At 35.5% G+C, this 9,151-nt stretch overlaps 1 long non-coding RNA gene across 1 annotated transcript; it reads left to right on the forward strand.

Annotated features, from left to right (window-relative positions):
- Positions 1 to 2,750: 2,750 nt before the first annotated feature.
- LOC130806997 (uncharacterized) lies at positions 2,751 to 5,687 on the forward strand. The gene is made up of 3 exons (XR_009040435.1): positions 2,751 to 3,631; positions 3,735 to 4,003; positions 4,128 to 5,687. It is a non-coding gene; the product is annotated as an uncharacterized LOC130806997 (long non-coding RNA).
- The last annotated feature ends 3,464 nt before the right edge of the window (positions 5,688 to 9,151 follow it).

A 9,151-nucleotide genomic window follows, 5' to 3' on the forward strand; every position in this document is an offset into this window, starting at 1 on the left:
GCGCCGTTCGGGATTGAGTAGCAACACACTCTTTGCCGAATGCCTTCTGTAACCCCACACGGACGCCTCCTTTTCCGACTACCCGCCCACTGTGGTCTTTCCCTAAGACCATATGCAATGCGTCAACATTGCCTCTTAGGGTGAACTCCCCCGTAGCTTTTTTTTCCTTCCGGCCCATCTGTTCAAATAAAAAGTGACATATATAGCAATTAGTATAAGTACATCAAAGCCAAAGAATACAAAACAAATCAAGAATATACTTAATAATTTCAAAACACACCACAGCATCAGCAACCTTCTTCGTTCCCGGATCATTAATGGTAAATTTACCACTTGCATCTCGGGAATGAAGCCCGCAATACCAATCACGCACCCGATCTCCAGCAGGAGTATTCACGGATGCGGAGGTAGTCGTAGATGAGGGCGTGGATAAACTTTGATTGGGGTATAAACCCGCATCCACCTACTCTTTTCGGACCTCATCGTACGTTTTCTGGCCCAAGCGATGGTAAAACTTCCTTTTGCTTGCAGAATTAGAAGCTTTACCACGATTTTCCTAATTAATCGATAGAAATCGAATGTCATGTATTAGTTTAATGACTGAATCAAAAGAAGTAAATTCAAATTGGTAAACTATAATATAATATGAAATACTTACAACTTCTGTGGGAGTTGTTCTTTTGGCAACAAAGGCCTCACAATCCCTCTTCGATATGTGACCCCATATTTCGTAGGGCATCTTCGAAGGTGATTGCTCTCCACCTTTGTTTCCCGTTTTGACCTTTTTGGTCGTACGGGCACGCCTCTTCGTAATCCAGCCAGTTACTAGCTTGGATTTGAAATCTTTGAATCTTTCAGCAACAGCTGAAAGAAACACATTCTTCTTGTCCTCATCGCTCTCGATGTGGAAAAGATTCTACAAAAAAAATTTATATTTATTATTGTCAATCAAATTAATTTTAAAATGAAACTAAATGAATAAAAATAGTAAAGTTGCTCACTACAGTATCATTCCATAGAGAGTTCTTCAAACCCTCTGGAACCTCGTTCCATGCGTGCAATATGGAAAGCTTGCGGATACATAGACCCACTTGTTTTCCATATTGCCTACTCCATTTTCCGCAGGACCTCGCCCTTTTCTTTTCTTACTGGTAGTGGGAGCATCCATTGGTGGGGCGTCTTCAGTCTCAAAATCATTGTCAATCGGTATAGCGTCTTCAGCCATACGCTCGTATCTCACAATTTGGTCCTCTTCGCTGTCATAACTACGATGCTCATTATCCGAGGTCTCAATCTCGAGGACAACTTCGTCTCTAAATAGATGCATTGTATATCAGTACCTGAAAGAGCATGAATAGAAATATATTAGAACATAGGCTAAGTAATATTAAGAATATGACTATGATTTACAATTCTAATACGTTCAACACAATAATATATAACAAATAGTGTTATGTGCAAAGTTTCATGCAAAACAAACCAAGTGCCAAAAAAACTTTAAAAAGCTTTAAATTCATACCTTGTGAATCACTTAATTCAAATGTATTCCTTCCGTGTGATCTACACGCATATAACCAACATCTACATCATGTACATCATCTTGATCCACTGATTTTGGATTGATAAAGGGAGGGGAATCTTCAAAAGCTTCATATTAATCCTCATCCTCAACATCACCTATACAAAGGATGCTTCTTTTTCCCGGTACAACAATAGACCATTTTTTATCAGACGGGTCTACAATGTAGAATACTTGCTTGGCTTGTGTGGCTAGTATGAATGGCTCCTCACTATCACGCAAACGAGCTAAGTTTACAAGAGTGAATCCACAAGGGTAATCATTTTTTATGCATCGTCGATTATTATCTACCCACTTATATTTGAAAAGACCAATATTGAAAGTAGAGTAGTCAAGCTTCCATATTTCATGTACCCGCCTGTAGTATACCAATTTAGCATCAACCGACGCTTGATCCTTCGCACTCGCGTAAAATGTAGATGACGCCAAAATAGAAACCGCACTATTCTGTGGATACGATGACTTCTTGTCTTGACCCTTAGTCCAAAATGTGAAGCCATTGACATCGTAACCCTCATATTTGTTGACATCATCACGAGGACCAAAAGCTAACCACGTAACAATTTCGAATACACCCTTGAGTTCTTCGCATATTACTCGATTATGAAACCAATTAATAAACGTCTTGTTATGCAACTGCATCAATGCCCTATCCCCTTTAGAAGGATGTTTTGCGCGCAATATATCCAAATGCTCACTCAAAAAAGGATGAACTTCCGGAATATGATGCAACACATACAAGTGTGCTTGTAGAAGGCTTTCTCGAGGAGGTGTGACCGATTTGGAGCCAATTGTTCCTTTTCCCTCAAGCCTTCCTTCATGTCTAGAGATGGGAAGTCCAATAGGCACTACAAGAAAACTTGTTTTTAGCAACAAGTTTTAGCAACGACTATATTTTTTTCGTTGCGAAAAATACAAGTTGTTGCAAAATCCGTTGTTGTTGCTAAATAATCGTTGCCATAAAAAAAATAAACTTCCCTACCCCTTAAAATAATTCCCCTGTATAACCCAATTTTTTGCAACAAACAATTTAGTTGTTAAAATTAAATAGATAATTTCGTAACTGTATATATTGTTGCAAAAAATATTTAAATATACAGATACAAGAAAGTCGTTGCAAAAACCCTTATACTAATAATTTTTTTTTTTCATTTTCCTCTCAAATCAGAAACCCAATCCCTCGCAATCCCCATTTCCCTCCCTCGCATTTTCAGAAAACCCCATTCCCTCACAAACCCGATTCCCTCACAAACCCTATTCCCGCACACCGGAGCTTAGCGATTGCCGCCTATACACCGGAGCTTCTGCCGCCTGCACGCCGGAGTTCCAGCCGCCTTCAGCACACCGGTGCTACCGCCTTCTGCACATACGCCTTTCAAATAACCCACGACATGTTAGTATTAAATCATACTAATTTCCATTGCAACAATAATCCATTTCATTCTAAGGACTGTTTACTTTATCTGTTAGTATTAAATCCCTAATTCAATATTTCAAATGCTTGGGACTGTTAGGTTTTTGATTTGGTTTCAATTTTGATTCAACGTGAAGCGCGCAAAATAATACTTACAAAATCCCTATATTTTTGTTTTAATGGAGAATAATACGTCACAAGCAGTGCACAAGCTACAGCTTGCACTTCTTGATGGTATTGAAGATGATACTATGCTTTTTGCCACGGGTTCTCTTATGTCTAGGAGTGATTATATTGATGTAGTTACTGAACGTTCGATTGTGAACCTTTGTGGTTATCCGATGTGCCCCAATTTGTTGCCAAAACACCCTAGAAAAGGGCAGTACCGGATTTCAATTAAAGAGCATAAGGTTTAGGAAAAGAGGCATTGGGTTTGTTTGAGAATGTGTGTTTAGGAAAAGAAGATGAAGCCGAGAGTGAGGAATTAGGGTTGTTGAAATTGATTATTAAGGAGAATGATGAGATAAGAGGAGGAGTGGTTCCGATTGAAGAGTGGATTGGTCCTTCAAATTCTATTGAAGGGTATGTTCCTCAAAGAGATTGTCAATCCAAGTCATTATCGAATTCTTCCATCAAAGGTGAGATGAAATCGTGAATTAAGATTTTCTTCGTAGATAAATAATTTCGATTGTTGAATTTTATTGTTGCTGGACGTATTCAATTTATGGCTGCGCATTACAGGATTTGAACCAGAGAATGCCAAGCCGAATGTGAAACTGATTTAGCTCCAAACAAGATTGACTTTAAGGTTACTGTCATGTCCAGTGAAGATACTACTAGATCCACGAAGGTTTCGGAAATTGACAAGAGCTCTCAGCTCAATTCGGAAGCGACTGAACCATTTCTCAGTGACATAAACTTCACGAGTGTTATCATACCTAATGATAAATTAACTGCTCAAAAGAAGTCAGAAGCTGGTTCTAATTCTGTGCATTCTCAACCCAAAAAAGGTAGAGATTATTCATACTTAGCTTTCTTGCATGCATTATCCATGAATACCTAATTTTTTACCCCTCAAATTTGCTTGTGTGTATCATTGCTGCTTGGACTAAATTGAGCTTGAATACAATGCAGGCTCTAACAGAAAGAAATGTTCTTGATGTGGAATGCACTCTTTTCTTGGCTTACATCCTACTCAGTGGCCTATATCTATGGAAAAGACGAAAGTTTCCATGAAGAGTATATATTTGTTAATGGAAGAGAATATCCCTTCAAAGTAGTCCTTCCTGATGGTCGTTCTCCAGAAATCAAGCGTACACTTGCTGGTTGTCTTGGCAGAGCATTGCCTGGACTGCTTACTGATCTTAATCTGCCAACTCCAGTATCCTCTATAGAACATGAACTGGTAGTGTACTCTAAATATATGTTAGAGTGCTTATTTGGTTCTTTTTAGCGTAAATTTAAAATGGCATATGTCAATTGTTTGTGTAACATTTTGCAATGTTTCTTGCTAGTTAGTGAAGGAATTTGTGGATCTAATTGTTAAGAAGACTTCTCTTACTTTGCCGCCTGGTGATTACCTGTTTGTGTATAGGCTTAAAGCATGTATTGCAGCTTGCTAAACGCTAATTTTTCTTGACAGTTGCAGAAGTTATAAACTTTTCTGCAATCTGCAGTCTACAACTATATCTGTGTGCAGAGAACTTCTGTAGCTTTTCATGTTTATGATGATGATGAAAATAAAGGAAATGATCAAGATGATCAATATGGTGAAGATGGAGGAAATTATGTTCATCAAGATGATGTTGATGCTAGTCTCTACACCCAACCATCTCAACAGCAACCTAATGATGAAGCCCCTATACCTTCAAAGAAAAGTTGGAATTTGATTAAAGATATTGCTCTCATATGTTTAGTCATGAACACAAGTACAGATCCAATTGTGAGCACCAACCAAAAGATAAGAGTAAGGTGGCAAAAAGTCAATGAAGCTTATGAAGCAGCGAGAATGAAACGACCCCATCTGATCCGACGAAGAACCGCCCACACGCTTAAATGTTGTTGGGGTAGAGTTTCTCTAGCATGTTTGAAGTGGTCTGGATGTTATGACGAGGCTCTTAGGAGGAAGAAGAGTGGCATGATAGACGAAGATGTCCTTAAAGAAGCGCATTTAATCCATCAAAGAAAACACGATAACTTTAACTTGATTGAGGAATGAAAAATTTTAGAGAAGTATAACAAGTGGAAGCAAGTGGTAGAAATTAATAAATAAAACATTGGATCAACAAAAAACTGGTAGTGTTAGTAGTGAAAGTAGTGGGAAAAGATCAAGGACGGAAGAAGATTTTGAAACTCCAACAAGTGAATCTCAAGGAGGATCATCTACTCGCCCTGAGGGTGTAATGAAGGCTAAGGCTCGCATGACTGGGAAAATGATTGCAGATCAATCAATTCAAGCTTTGAGTACATTTGGAGAGAGTCTTCAACTTAATTCAGACCTTTAGCATTACAATGGGATAAGGTCCAACCAAGATTGTTAGGATCCGAATTCTACATAGGATTGTTGAGAAAGTGCAATTTAAATCTTAGAATAGGAACGTATAAGATCATGTGAATGTACAATTATGCATTAGTATGTTTTGGAATATGCTTTGGATAATTGATTAGATATTTATTTTATGTAGTTTATAGGTTTCAAACTTATATGATTTCATCTATTAGGTTTTTTTAAAAATACTTTCAGTGTACATAAGTGAAATCTAGATTATATAAAATTCTTTTACGATTGAAACTATCTTTACAGGATTTGTCCCCTATTTTTAAAACGTAGAATCTTAGATTCATAGACTGGTATCGAAATTCAAATAATCATGGGTCCAATAGAGTTTTAAACTTGCTGATAAATTTATCAGAATTCAGTAATATATATAGTCCCTCCGTTCCATTTAATTTTCATCATTTGCCAATTATTTAGTTAGTCCACTTAATTTGCATCATTTTTATTTTTGGACAATGGCTCATCACTTCCTTTTAATTTCATCCACAGATTTTAACTCTCTTTTAATTTCATCTATACAATTCATTCTCTCTCTTCATTCACTACAAAAAAATAATAAAATGGCGACAAACCATTTCATCGCCATTTGATAGCTAAACGGTCAAAAAGTAGGTCTGGCGACGGGCTGGCGACGAGATACGAGGTGGTCGCTATTCCTTTCGTCGCTAATCTCAAAATGGACGCCATTTCCTCGCCTTTTCTTAGCGACCAATTTGCGACCCAAATCCCGTCGCCAAACTGGCGACCACCATCTTCTAGCTATTTAGTCGCCACCGGGCGACCACCATGTCGTAGCTGTGTCGTCGCCTGCCTATCAGCCTGCTTAGCGACCCGCTTTCCGTCGCCAACTGTCGCCTATTATATTTACTAGTGTATATATATATATATATATATATATATATATATATATATATATATATATATATATATATATATATATATATATATATATATATATATATATATATATATATATATATATATATATATATATATATATATATATAATATTTGTTGTAATATTAAAATAAATATATATATACACATAAAATAAGTAAATAAAAATAAAGAGCTGGAAATATATATATATATATATAATTAAAGTTTATGTACAAAGTCACAAAAAGTACATATATTTAATCATTCATTTGGAAGAGAAGATTGTTACAAATTGAGATGGGATTGAATGAATTTTAAAAAAGAGTTCTCGTTCTCTTTGAATTTGTTCCGTCAGCCTTTGGTGAGTCTCATAGTAGTCTGAACATTTCGCATTTGCACCGCTTTCCTTAATTGATTATTGAACTTCATTTACCATTTGCATCGCTTCCCATAATTGATTATTGAACTCCATAGGCTGTGGCTCTTTGACCTTTCGATTGTTCTTGAAATATTAAAAAAAAATGATTTAAAACTAAATATGAATATAAGAAAAAACTGGAAAATATTAGCACTAAACATGTTTCAAAAATGCCATTATTCGAAAATATTAAAAAAAAATATAAAAATATGTCGAAAATAACATAAAACAAAATCTAGGAAAAAAAATAACATTAAACATGCTCAAATTATACCAAAATTCGGAATTGATAAAAAAAAAAAGCATCATGAAACAAAATATTATCATAATCATCAAGAACATTGAAAAAATACAAAAAAATATATAATAAATACTAACCTTTTAATAACAAGATGAGAATTTTAGAGTTGAAAATAAGTTGTAACCACAAGATGATGAGGATAAGATTAAGAAAGAAAAGAAAATAAATAGAGATTGAGAATAATGGATGAAAAGAAAAAATGGAGTTGGAAACTTCATAACGCGTATAAGGAATGAAGAAGTATAAGGTAAGTGAAGACAGACTTGTAGCAAATGAGAAATGAGAGCAGAATACACGGCTTTTATAATCAATATTTAGCGACCGCCAGGATGGTCGCTGGTTTGTCGCTAAAGCATTGACATGACAGGAGGTTTGACTCTCTGATCTTAGCGACCGGCAGGTTGGTCGCTAGGTGGTCGCTGTGCCTTGGAAATGAAAAAAGTTTGCGTGCTGCAGTAAGGAAAAAATCGGCTGGCAGTATTTTTTTTAAAATATTATTATTATTATTATTATTATTATTATTATTATTATTATTATTATTATTATTATTGTTATTGTTATTTTCATTATTATTATTATTATTATTATTGTTGTTATTATTATTATTATTATTATTATTATTATTATTATTATTATCATTATTATTATTATTATTATTATTATTATTATTATTATTATTATTATCATTATTATTATTATTATTATTATTATTATTGTTATTTTCATTATAATAATAATTATTATTGTTATTTTTATTATTATTATTATTATTATTATTATTATTATTATTATTATTATTATTATTATTATTACTTATTTTTATGTGTTATTATTATTATTGTTGTTGTTATTATTATTATTACTGCAAAATATTAATAATGCGGAGGAATATAATAAAATTGTGTTAAATATTACAAAATATTAAATAATTACATATAAATAATTAAACTACTCTTCATCACTAAAATACTCGTTGTTCTCAACATCTTCATCTTCGGATTCTTCGTTTTCTCAGAGTACAAGATCCACATCTTTTAAATTTTGTCTTGTACTCGGATGTGGGAGATAATATAATTGACGTGCTTGACTTGCCAACACAAATGGATCATATATGTAACACCCCGGCCCAACGGACCACCGGTGACTACTCATTGAGACTGTAGACTAGCCCCACAAACCAACACAAGTCTTTCCAGCGCACTTTGGCCTCACTCGTGCGCACCCGGGAAAACTCCCCAGGAGGTCACCCATCCTAAGATTGCTCTCCACCAAGCACGCTTAACTGTGGAGTTCTTAGCAAATGGGCTCCCTAGAAAACAAGATGCATCTTATTGATATGAGTAGTCTATTAATTCTTTTTCAAGTTAAATCTGGGGTATTACACTCACCCCCACTTAAGAATACAACGTCCTCGTTGGACCGTAACTTCAGGATCTTTTCCCCCGCTAGGTGCACTGAACACTATCAGCCACGGTCGCAGGGTTGCTCTGATACCATTTGTAACACCCCGGCCCCTCAGACCGCTGGTGACTACTCATGGAGATTGTAGACTAGCCCCACAAACCAACACAAGTCTTTCCAGCGCACTTTGGCCTCACTCGTGCGCACCCGGGAAAACTTCCCAGGAGGTCACCCATCCTAAGATTGCTCTCCACCAAGCACGCTTAACTGTGGAGTTCTTAGCAAATGGGCTCCCTAGAAAAGAAGATGCATCTTGTTGATATGAGTAGTCTATTAATTCTTTTTCAAGCTAAATCTGGGGTATTACAATATAAACAATACTATTGACATTTGAAAAACGTTACTCGTTTGATAGGTTACTCGTTTTTCGTTTCTACCCTTGATGTGATCCTTTGTTTTACTTGGCACACACAACAAAGTGTTTGTTTTCCAATATGGCAAATCCCAAAATATGCTCCTCTTCTTCCATCCTGCAGAGTACTTACTAACCTCTTTATTATGTTCCGATGCATCTTCTTCAAGCAATTGATCAAGCAATTCAT

This window comes from Amaranthus tricolor, chromosome 1 (genome assembly GCF_026212465.1).
Source record: "Amaranthus tricolor cultivar Red isolate AtriRed21 chromosome 1, ASM2621246v1, whole genome shotgun sequence".
NCBI classification, from domain to species: Eukaryota; Viridiplantae; Streptophyta; class Magnoliopsida; order Caryophyllales; family Amaranthaceae; genus Amaranthus; species Amaranthus tricolor.